General features: G+C 40.0%; 1 protein-coding gene and 1 pseudogene across 1 annotated transcript in view; both read left to right on the top strand.

The window, feature by feature from the left end:
* The window catches only part of LOC109548747 (uncharacterized), a 680792-nt gene that overhangs the window by 95479 nt on the left and 572963 nt on the right, over positions 1-12350 (top strand). The gene's annotated exons all lie outside the window — the stretch shown is intronic.
* On the top strand, positions 966-8013 carry LOC109548746 (small integral membrane protein 7 pseudogene; annotated as a pseudogene).

A 12350-nucleotide genomic window follows, 5' to 3' on the forward strand; every position in this document is an offset into this window, starting at 1 on the left:
TTAGTATTAATATTAAATACATTGATTAGTATTATTATGTGAGTAGAGCTCACATGAGATGTTTGTGATTTTTCATTGCTTGTGGGAAACCATAGTTATCTGTGCTCTGCTAATGACGTTGGACCTTGAGTTTCCTCACATGGGAAATAAATTTGTGGTTGGTTCAAAAGGGAATGCAAAGCGCTGAAACGGAAATGAAAGAATATGTGTTTTTGGCTGGGCAAGAAATTAGACCCCATGCTGAAAATTTCAAATAGCATCTGCCAGCAAGGTACTAGTGGAAGTAAAACTAGATAAGGGTAGCAGATGGGTTTATCTCATGTGCCAGTTACTCTTCATGGCTGCCTGGTACACTGTATAAGATAGCTTGTGAGAACTTTTTGGGAAAGAATAACTGCCATGGCACGGGAGATATGAGCACTGGCACAAGTGCCATGTATTTGCCCCTCCGATCTAGGTCTGAAAGACAAAGGAGGCAAGTTTCAGGGATGGGAAGTGAACTTGACAACTGGCTAGTAAATACATTTAAAACTGAGGAGATTTTCTGCCCGTTCCTGTGAGCTGGAAGCTTCCCTCCAGCCAAGCTGCTGGCAGCCAGAGCCTGTCCCTTTTCCTCTTGCACCCAGAGGAGTGTTTGCACTCTTAACCAGAGCTCACAGGGCGTCTGCGGAGATTACATCCTACTGCATCCTTGACTTTCCTGGTGCGGTGCCACCTTGGTGCCACAGTCCCTAATTATTAGGATGAAACCCGTTCCGAGAAGCAGCATCCGCCCTCCCACCCTGTCCTCCCTGTGGGTGTGGGGGCAGCATCAGTGTTTGGACGCCAAGCAAGGACCTGCGCTGTGTCTCCAAAGGCAGTCTGTTCAGGGATGGAGGTCAACCCAGAGTAAGGACTTGAGTAATTGGGGGCCCACATTAGAAGACCCTGAGCCTGGAGGAGAACCAAGGTGGCGGAGTAGAAGGCCGTGCTCTCAGTCCCTCTTGCGAGAACACCAGAATCACAACTAACTGTTGAACAATCATCCACAGGAAGACACTGGAACTCACCAAAAAAGATACCCCGCATCCAAAGAAAAAGGAGAAGCCACAATGAGAAGATAGGAGGGGCGCAATCACAGTAAAATCAAATCCCATAACTGGTGGGTGGGTGAATCACAGAACAATTATACCACAGAAGTCCACCCACTGGAGTGAAGGTTCTGAGCCCCATGCCAGGATTTCCAACCTGGTTGTCCAGCAATGGGAGGAGGAATTCCTGGAGAATCAGACTTTGAAGCCTAGTGGGAATTGATTGCAGGACTCTGACAGGGCTGGGGGAAACAGAGACTCCACTCTTGGAGGGCACACACAAAGTAATGTGCGGGGGAAGGAGCCCAGGGGAAGGAGCAGTGACCCCAGGGGAGACTGAACCAGACCTACCTGCTAGTGTTGAAGGGTCTCCTGTAGAGGCGGGTGGTGGCTGTGGCTCACTGTGAGGACAAGGACACTGGCAGCAGAAGTTCTGGGAAGTACTCCTTGGCGTGAACCCTCCCAGAGTCTACCATTAGCCCAACCAAAGAGCCCAGCTAGGCTCCAGTGTTGGGTTGCCTCAGGCCAAACAACCAACAGGGAGGGAACCCAGCCCCACCCATCAGCAGTCAAGCAGATTAAAGCTTTACTGAGCTCTGCCCACCAGAGTAACACCCACCACCAGTCCCTCCATCAGGAAACGTGCTCAATCCTCTTAGATAGCCTCATCCACCAGAGGGCAGACAGCAGAAGCAAGAAGAACTACAATCCTGCAGCCTCTGGAACAAAAACCACATTCACAGGAAGATAGACAAGATGAAAAAGCAGAGGGCTATGTACCAGATGAATGAACAAGATAAAACCCCAGAAAAACAACTAAATGAAATGGAGATAGGCAACCTTCCAGAAAAATAATTCAGAATACTGATAGTGAAGATGATCCAAGACCCTGGACAAAGAATGGAGGCAAAGATCGAGAAGATGCAAGAAATGTTTAACAAAGACCTAGAAGAATTAAAGTACAAACAATTAAAGTACAAACAAACAGAGATGAACACTACAATAACTGAAATTAAAACTACACTGGAAGGAATCAATAGCAGAATAACTGAGGCAGAAGAATGGATAAGTGACCTGGAAGACAGAATGGTGGAATTCACTGCTGTGGAACAGAATAAAGAAAAAAGAATGAAAAGAAATGAAGACAGCCTAAGAGACATCTAGGACAACATTAAACACAACAACATTCACATTATAGGGGTCGCAGAAGGAGAAGAGAGAGAGAAAGGACCCGAGAAAATATTTGAAGAGATTATAGTCGAAAACTTCCCTAACATGGGAAAGGAAATAGCTATGCAAGTCCAGGAAGCACAGAGAGTCCCATACAGGATAAACCCAAGGAGAAACACGCCGAGACACATAGAAATCAAACTGGCAAAAATTAAAGACAAAGAAAAATTCTTGAAAGCAGCAAGGGAAAAATGACAAATAACATACAAAGGGCTTCCTGTTCTGATGGACGCTCCGGCAGTAACAATGATCGGGGACATCCTGCTGTTTGGGATGCTGTTCATGAACGCCGGGGCAGTGCTCAACTTTAAGCTGAAAAAGAAGGACACGCAAGGCTTTGAGGAGGAATCGAGGGAGCCCAGCACAGGTGACAACATCCAGGAGTTCTTGCTGAGCCTCAGATATTTTCGAACCTTCATTGCCCTATGGAATGTCTTCATGATGTTCTGCATGATCGTGCTCTTTGGCTCCTGAGCTCCAGGTACAGAACCGGAAACACACCTTCACAGAGTGTCTCTTCCTCCATCCTGACGACTTCAAGAATGTTTCTGACCAGAAAAGCAGTGACCTTCCCAGAAAGTCCAAGCTTGTCGTGGGTGGAAAAAATGTTTGCCAAGATGAACACAGTTTCCCAGCCACGCCACTGTTGTCTTTTCAAAGATATTTTCATTTTGACCTCTGCCTTGAAATGCTGTCTACTTAAAAGAGTTTGAAGGGTGTTTATGTGAGGGGCTGTGGTGTCTAGATTGTTTAATCAGATCGGAATCCCTCTTCTACCAAACTTTCACAGGAAACCCATTTCTGGGTATTTCTTGGTTTATTTTTAATAACTATCATTTTTTTGGTTCAAATTATACAGATTTTTAAAAATCTTTTGTATCCAGGAATCTGAAGCAGAAAAGTTGGCTTTTAAGTTTGATGCAGCCTCTCATTGGACTACATTTGTGAGGAATGAACAAGTTCATTGTTGTTGCGTCTGTGTCCAAATTCATTCCCTATCCCAATGGGCTCTGCTTGGCCACTCCATGCTGCTGAGGTTGTCCCCAGGACTTGAAGGGTGAAGTGTTATGGGTTCCTGTGGAACAGAGGTGCAGAGCAGTTGGCAGGGTGGATGGGGGTTTTATAAGAAACTTTGGCTTGCCTTGAAGCCCTCTATTAAAGTAATTTTTGGGCCCATTAATTGTAGTTTTTAGAATGAGAGTGATTTATGTGGTGATATTGGACCCAGTTCTGAAAGCTTGGGTTTTGGGGTCTGCTTTTCAAGTGGATGATTTCAAGGTTGAAAAACAAGCCTCATTGGAGGAAATACAGCATTTTGCATAGAAGCTTCTTTGAAAGGGAGTCCTGGTTTAATTGCCAACATGACACTTGGGTGGTCAGTGCCCGGATCCTATAGGTGTTTGATTTGTTTGTTGTGGTTTTTGAAATCCTAACTTGCAGTTAACCTGGTGGGAGGAAAAAATAATTATACAGGCTCTTAGAACTAAAGAGCATTGAAAATAAAGCTCATTTCTAAAAAGGAAAAAAAAAAAAAAATACAAGGGAACTCCCGTAAGGTTAACAGCTGATTTCTCAGCAGAAACTGTACAAGCCAGAAGGGAGTGGCATGATATACTTAAAGTGATGAAAGGGAAGAACCTACAACCAAGATTACTCTACCCAGCAAGGATCTCATTCAGATTTGATGGAGAAATCAAAAGCTTTACAGACAAGCAAAAGCTAAGAGAATTCAGCACCACCAAACCAGCTCTACAACAAATGCTAATGGAACTTCTCTAAGTGGGAAACACAAGAGAATAAAAGGACCTACAAAAAGAAACCCAAAACAATTAAGAAAATGGTCATAGGAACATACATATCAATAATTACCTTAAACGTGAATGGATTAAATGCTCCAACCAAAAGACACAGACTTGCTGAATGGGTACAAAAACAAGACCCATCTATATGCTGTCTACAAGAGACCCACTTCAGACCTAGGGACACATTCAGACTGAAAGTGAGGGAATGGAAAAAGATATTCCATGCAAATGGAAATCAAAAGAAAGCTGAAGTAGCAATACTCATATCAGATCAAATAGACTTTAAAGTAAAGAATGTTACAAGAGACAAGGAAGGACACTACATAATGATCAAGGGATCATTCCAAGAAGAAGATATAACAATTATAAATATATATGCACCCAACACAGGAGCACCTCAATACATAAGGCAACTGCTAACAGCTATAAAAGAGGAAATCAACAGTAACACCATAATAGTGGGGGACTTTAACACCTCACTTACACCAATGGACAGATCATCCAAACAGAAAATTAATAAGGAAACACAAGCTTTAAATGACACAATAGACCTGATAGATTGAATTGATATTTATAGGACATTCCATCCAAAAACAGCAGATTACACTTTCTTCTCAAGTGTGCATGGAACATTCTCTAGGATAGATCACATCTTGGGTTACAAATCAAGCCTCAGTAAATTTAAGAAAATTGAAATCATATCAAGCATCTTTTCTGACCACAACGCTATGAAATTAGAAATGAATTACAGGGGGAAACATGTAAAAAACAGAAACACATGGAGGCTAAACAATACGTTACTACATAACCAAGAAATCACTGAAGAAATCAAAGAGGAAATAAAAAAATACCTAAAGACAAGTGACAATGAAAACACGACAATCCAAAACCGATGGGATGCAGCAAAAGCAGTTCTAAGAGGGAAGTTTATACCTATAAAGCCCACCTCAAGAAACAAGAAAAATCTCAAACAAACAATCTAACCTTACACCTAAAGGAACTAGAGAAAGAACAAACAAAACCCAAAGTTAGAGGAAGGAAAGAAATCATAAAGATGAGAGCAGAAATAAATGAAATAGAAACAAACAAACAAAAAAAATAGTAAAGATCAATAAAACTAAAAGCTAGTTCTTTAAGAAGGTAAACAAAATTGCTAAACCATTAGCCAGACTCATCAAGAAAAAAATCAATAAAATTAGAAATGAAAAAGGAGAAATTACAACAGACACTGCAGAAATACAAAGCATCCTAAGAGACTACTACAAGCAACTCTATGCCAATAAAATGGACAACCTCGAAGAAATGAACAAATTCTTAGAAAAGCACAACCTTCCAAGACTGAACCAGGAAGAAATAGAAAATATAAACACACCAATCACAAGCTGAAATTGAGACTGTGATTAAAAATCTTCCAACAAACAAAAGCCCAGGATTAGATGGCTTCATATGTGAATTCTATCAAACATTTAGAGAAGAGTTAACACCCATCCTTCTCAAACTCTTCCAAAAATTGCAGAGGAAGGAAGACTCCCATACTCATTCTATGAGGCCACCACCACGCTGATACCAAAACCAGACAAAGATACTACAAAAAAAGAAAATGACAGACCAATATCACTGATGAATATAGATGCAAAAATCCTCAATAAATACTAGCAAACAGAATCCAACAACACATTAAAAGGATCATACACCATAGTCCAGTGAGATTTATCCCAGGGATGCAAGAATTCCTCACTATATGCAAATCAATCAATGTGATACACCATATTAACAAGTTGAAGAAGAAAAACCATATGATCATCTCAATAGATGCAGAAAAATCTTTTGACAAAATTCAACACTCATTTATGATAAAAACTCTCCAGAAAGTGGGCATAGAGGGAACCTACCTCAACATAATAAAGTCATACAACAAACCCACAGCAAAAATCATTCTCAGTGGTGAAAAACTGAAAGCATTTCCTCTAAGATCAGGAACAAGACAAGGATGTCCACTCTCACCAGTATTATGCAACATAGTTTTGGAAGTCCTAGCCACAGCAATCAGAGAAGAAAAAGAAATAAGAGGAATACAAATTGGAAAAGAAGAAGTAAAACTGTCACTCTTTGCAGATGACATGATACTCTACATAGAAAATCCTAAAGATGCTACCAGAAAACTACTATAGCTAATCAATGTATTTGGTAAAGTAGCAGGATACAAAGTTAATGCACAGAAATCTCTTGCATTCCTGTACACTAATGATGAAATATATGAAAGAGAAATTAAGGAAACACTCTCATTTACCATTACAACAAAAATAATTAAATACCTAGGAATAAACCTACCTAGGGAGATGAAAGACCTGTATGTAGAAAACTATAAGACATGATGAAAGAAATTAAAGGTGATACCAACAGATGGAGAGATATACCATGTTCTTGTATTGGAAGAATCAATATTGTGAAAATGTCTATACCACCCAAAGCAATCTACAGATTCAGTGCAATCCCTATCAAATTACCAATGGCATTTTTTATGGAACTAGAACAGAAAATCTTAAAATTTGTATGGGGACACAAAAGACCCCGAATAGCCTCAAGCAGTCTTGAGGGAGAAAAACGGAGCTGGAGAAATCAGACTCCCTGACTTCAGACTATACTACAAAGCTACAGTAATCAAGACAATATGGTACTGGCACAAAAACAGAAACATAGATCAATGGAACAAGATAGAAAGCCCAGAGATAAACCCACACACCTATGGTCAACTGATCTATGACAAAGGAGGCAAAGATATATAATGGAGAAAAGACAGTCTCTTCAATAAGTGGTACTGAGAAAACTGGACAGCTACATGTAAAAGAATGAAGTTAGAACACACCCTAACACTATACACAAAAATAAACTCAAAATAGATTAGAGACCTAAATGTAAGACTGGACACTATAAAAGTCTTAGAGGAAAACATAGGAAGAACACTCTTTGACATAAATCACAGCAAGATCTTTTTTCATCCACCTCCTAGAGTAATGGAAATAAAAACAAATAAACAAATGGGACTAATGAAACTTCAAAGCTTTTGCGTAGCAAAGGAAACCATAAACGAGATGAAAAGACAACTCTCAGAATGGGAGAAAATATTTACAAACGAATCAACAAAGGATTAATCTCCAAAATATATAAACAGCTCATGCAGCTCAATATTAAAAAAACAAACAACCCAATCCCAAAACGGGCAGAAGACCTAAATAGACATTTCTCCAAAGAAGACATACAGATGGCCAATAAGCACATGAAAAGCTCCTCAACATCACTAATTATTAGAGAATGCAAATCGAAACTACAATGAGATATCACCTCACACCAGTTAGAATGGGCATCATCAGAACATCTATAAACAACAAATGCTGGAGAGGGTTTGGAGAAAAGGAAACCCTCTTGCACTCTTCGTGGGAATGTACATTGATACAGCCACTATGGAGAACAGTATGGAGGTTCCTTAAAAAACTAAAAATAAAATTGCCATATGATTCAGCAATCCCACTACTGGGCATATACCCAGGGAAAACCACAATTCAGAAAGACACATTCACCCCAATGTTCATTGCAGTACTCTTTACAATAGCCAGGTCATGGAAGCAACCTAAATGCCCATTGACAGACAAATCGATAAAGAAGATGTGGTACATATATACTATGGAATATTACTCAGCCATAAAAAGGAATGAAATTGAGTCATTTGTAGAGACGTGGGTGGATCTAGAGACTGTCATACAGAGTGAAGTAAGTCAGAAAGAGAAAAACAAATATTGTAAATTAACACATATATGTGGAACCTAGAAAAATGGTACAGATGAACCAGTTTGCAGGGCAAAATTGAGACACAGATGTGGAGAACAAACGTATGGGCACCAATGGGCGAAAGTGGCGGGGTGGTGGTGGTGGTGGGGTGATGAATTGGGCAATTGGGATTGACATGTATACACTGATGTGTATAAAATTGATGACTAATAAGAACCTGCTGTATTAAAAAAAATTTTGTTTTGCCAATATGATGGGTATAAAATGGTAATTCACTAAAAAAAAAAAAAGACTGAGGAGAGAGAAAAATTAGCAGATTTAAATGAAGTATTCCGTCAAGGCTGTTAGCAAAGCAGTAAAATGTGCGTATGTCTATCCTAGCATTTACCACATTATATTGATAGTAATTCCTTTGTTTATGTGTTTGTCTCTCCAACTGGAATATAAGTTTCCAGAAGGAAGATCCACTATTATCCTTCATGCTTTACAAACTGCTAGGTATGTAGGAGGTACATAATCAACGTTTGAGCTGATTCAGCTATATCTAAATTTTTATTAGGTTTGGGTTGAAAGTCCTTATCCTGTGAGGCTTATTCTGTTTCTATGCTTATTTTGGAGCCTCCTGCTTGTTTAGTTTCCTATTAAAAATATCTTTGGAAAATTTCCATCTTATAGCAAGTAAACTAAGAGCAAAAAGATGTTTGCCAAACTTTAATCAGAATAGAGAGGGAGCAGTAAGTCCCTGATTACTAAACCCTTTTGCAGAGTTCATGTAGGACAGAATTCAGGTAGGGAATAGAGATATGGAAGACCCTGGAGATGCAAATTGTAGGCCTTCTGTGCATACTAACCAGCTCCTTTCTACTTCTGCAACCCATTAGACACAGTATCTATTAAAAACTAAAAAACAGAATCAAAATCCTATGATTCTTTGTCTTCCTAAATATTAAAATTGTAGATAGTATTTAAGTCATAATTTCTGAGACTTTGTCCAACTTTTAATTTCCACATCATTAATTGACACTCATAAAAAAAAATGGGTACTGTTATATTCAGCAGCTGAGAATGATTATTCTGAGCCATTAGAGGAAGAGGACCAATAGCTCAGTTTTGGCCCCATTGTCACCTTTTTCTGAACAACAGTGATGATTTATTCAGTTGAATCTTTTTTTTTTTAACATCTTTATTGGAGTATAATTGCTTTACAATGGTGTGTTAGTTTCTGCTCCATAACAAAGCGAATCAGCCATACATATACACATGTTCCCATATCTCTTCCCTCTTGCGTCTCCCTCTCCTCCCACCCTCCCTATCCCACCCCTCCAGGTGGTCACAAAGCACCGAGCTGATCTCCCTGTGCTATGAGGCTGCTTCCCACTAGCTATCTACCTTATGTTTGTATTCAGTTGAATCTTGACATAACATTTTTATAGATATGAGGCAGTGTTCTAGAAAAATAAAAGTTCTGTTGAAATGTAAGAGGTATAGGCCTCATAAACTTAGTTGCAATTGGGCAAAGGTAAAAATCATCCGGCTTGTCCCTCATGGCACAATTTTGGCATTGACAGTACACTAGCTTTAGCGTGTTCAGTTTATCTGTGAGATTCATTTATCAGGGAAGGTAAAAATAAAGTGTTGATACAAATTGCTAGACATGTATTTTCAAATTGCATGACATATATTTTCAAACTGCACCAATTAGATGTACCTACATTTTTTATAGTCTTTAGCCTTCTGAGAATGTACAGTTTTGTTTTATTTTAACATCTTTATTGGAGTATAATTGCTTTACAATGTTGCGTTAGTTTCTGCTGTATAACAAAGTGACTCAGCTATCCATGTACATATATCCCCATATCCCCTGCCTCTTGCATCTCCCTCCCACCCTCCCTATCCCACCTCTCTAGGTGGTCACAAAGCACGGAGCTGATCTCCCTGTGCTATGCAGCTGCTTCCCACTAGCTATCTATTTTACATTTGGTAGTATATGTAAGTCCATGCCACTCTCTCACTTCTTCCCAGCTTGCCCTTCCCCCTTCCTGTGTCCTGAAGTCCATTCTCTACATCTGCGTCTTTATTCCTGTCCTGCCCCTAGGTTCTTCAGAACCATTTTTTTTTTTAAGATTCCATATATATGTGTTAGCATACGGTATTTGTTTTCTGAGAATGTACACAGCTTACTCTCATATAGCTCTTCAGAAATCCATTATATGCAAAAGTACGGACTGCCTATATTTATTTATTTTGATAGTTACCTCTTTTCTCAAGTTGTACTTGAATATCTTCAGTTTTTCTTGCTTTAATGATGTCTTGCTGTTTTCTATTTCTGCCTCTTAATAACCTTATCTGTCGAGAACACAACTGAGAATAAAGAACCAAACAAAAGACCTTCTGAAAGACTCCTGAGCATTATAGTTCCTCTACTCAGAAAAAAATGCTGCTTGGGTCCTTACTCAGAGTCTGTTTATTCACAATCTATTCACATTCTAACAATCTTGGTGCAAAAAGACACCTATATATTGTTTAAATTCTGTATGCAAGGTGGTTGTGTATGGAATGATTTATGTGAAGGGGCACAAAGAATATTGAGACTCTTCTTATTCTCAGGTGGTTAAACCGTAATAAGCGCTATAAAGCATTTACACAACTAAGAGTAAAGCAGTGTAGAATGAGGAAAGTGTCATAAGGAATTACAAACGAAGTCCTTTGTAGTTCAGAAGAGAGGGAGATTACTTAGTTACCGAACTTCCTTAACAGTATACATCTGAAATAGCAAATTTAGAAGAGGGAAGAACTGCTATATGCAGGCATGCTGTCAGCCACTGCCATTACAGCTGATAAGTTAACATCAAGAAGTAAATTAGCAATATTCTAGAAAGCAGGTATGTGAACTTAAAATATCCAGGAGCCACTTAATGTAAGGTCAACTTTTAGAGGCTTTGAGGACATCATTGAGTAATGCAATAATCAGTGCTGTAAAATGATTCATAGACTTTAAAATTAGAAGTTCTCTTAAAGCTTGTCTAGGCTCCACATTTTATTAATGACATTTAGAAAGGGTAAGTTACTTGCCTCAGTCTAGCGGGGGTGAGGGGCTCATACTTGACTCCTTTTTACTCTTTCCCTCACCTTTCCCATTCTTCCCACCTGCCATCTCCACCTAGGCAATCACCTTGTCTTTTTGCCTCCATTTTCCTCAAATTTATATTCCCTTTTCCATTTCAGTTTTCACTGCCTTATATCAGACCTTTGATATCTCTTGCCTGGAATTCTTCCATGGATTCCTAACTCATCTTTCTCCTTCTATTTCTGATCCTTCTTAAATCTATATACCACTTACCCAGCCAGAGACATCTGGCTGAAATGCAAATCTGATGGTAACATTCACTGACTTTATTGCAACAGCTTCCCATTGCCTGCAAGATGAACTTCGAACTCCTATCCAGCCCTTCCCTGCTTTCTACCACTCCTTATACTATATATATAATGGAGGGGAGGCGGGATTTGGCACATTGTCCCCCTCTTCCTCCTCACTCTCTCTCAAAATTCACTTGGATAAAATCTCAACCTTTAGGAGTCAGTTCATATGCCATCCCCTCCAGGAAGCCCAGGTTTAGGTAGAGGAGGTCTTCCCTATCCAGTGATGGATTTTCATTATATCCTATTATTGGACTGACTTACACTATAATTACGTATTTGGCTACCCTGTTTGAATGTGAACTCTTTGACAGACCTTGTTTTATCCAACTTTGTATACCAAAGACCATATTAGGTGCTCAATTTTAGGACATATCAGATGTCCAATCATTGTGGTTGAACGCATGCACAGTTCTTGGAAATAAAGCTACCTGAATATTAACGTCAGGCAAGTGTTCTTCCTCTCATACTCTCGGTTCGTGAAACTGGCTGTGAACCAGAATCACCTGGGAAGATTTTTTTTTTTCCTTTTGCGGTACGTGGGCCTCTCACTGCTGTGGCCTCTCCCGTCGTGGAGCACAGGCTCTGGACACGCAGGCCCAGCGGCCATGGCTCACGGGCCCAGCCGCTCCGCAGCATGTGGGATCTTCCCGGACTGGGGCACGAACCCGCGTCCCCTGCATCGGCAGGCAGACTCTCAACCACTGCGCCACCAGGGAAGCCCCTGGGAAGATTTTTAAAAGCACAGATTTCTGGGCTTCACTCCTGCCCTAGTAAATCAGAATATCTTCTCCATATTTTTATGAGGTTTTCTCAGGTGATTCTTATGAGTTAACCTGGAACCTGATCTCAGGCTGGAGTTTGTTAATCATTGCACAATGTTTCTTATCATGAGCCTTTAAGAATAAACAATTTAGGAAGTCAAAGTGGGCTTCCCTGGTGGTGCAGTGGTTGGGGGTCCGCCTGCCGAGGCAGGGGACACGGGTTCGTGCCCCAGTCCGGGAAGATCCCACATGCCGTGGAGTGGCTGGGCCCGTGAGCCATG

The sequence above is a fragment of the Tursiops truncatus genome, chromosome 5, assembly GCF_011762595.2.
Source record: "Tursiops truncatus isolate mTurTru1 chromosome 5, mTurTru1.mat.Y, whole genome shotgun sequence".
In the NCBI taxonomy this organism is placed as follows: Eukaryota; Metazoa; Chordata; class Mammalia; order Artiodactyla; family Delphinidae; genus Tursiops; species Tursiops truncatus.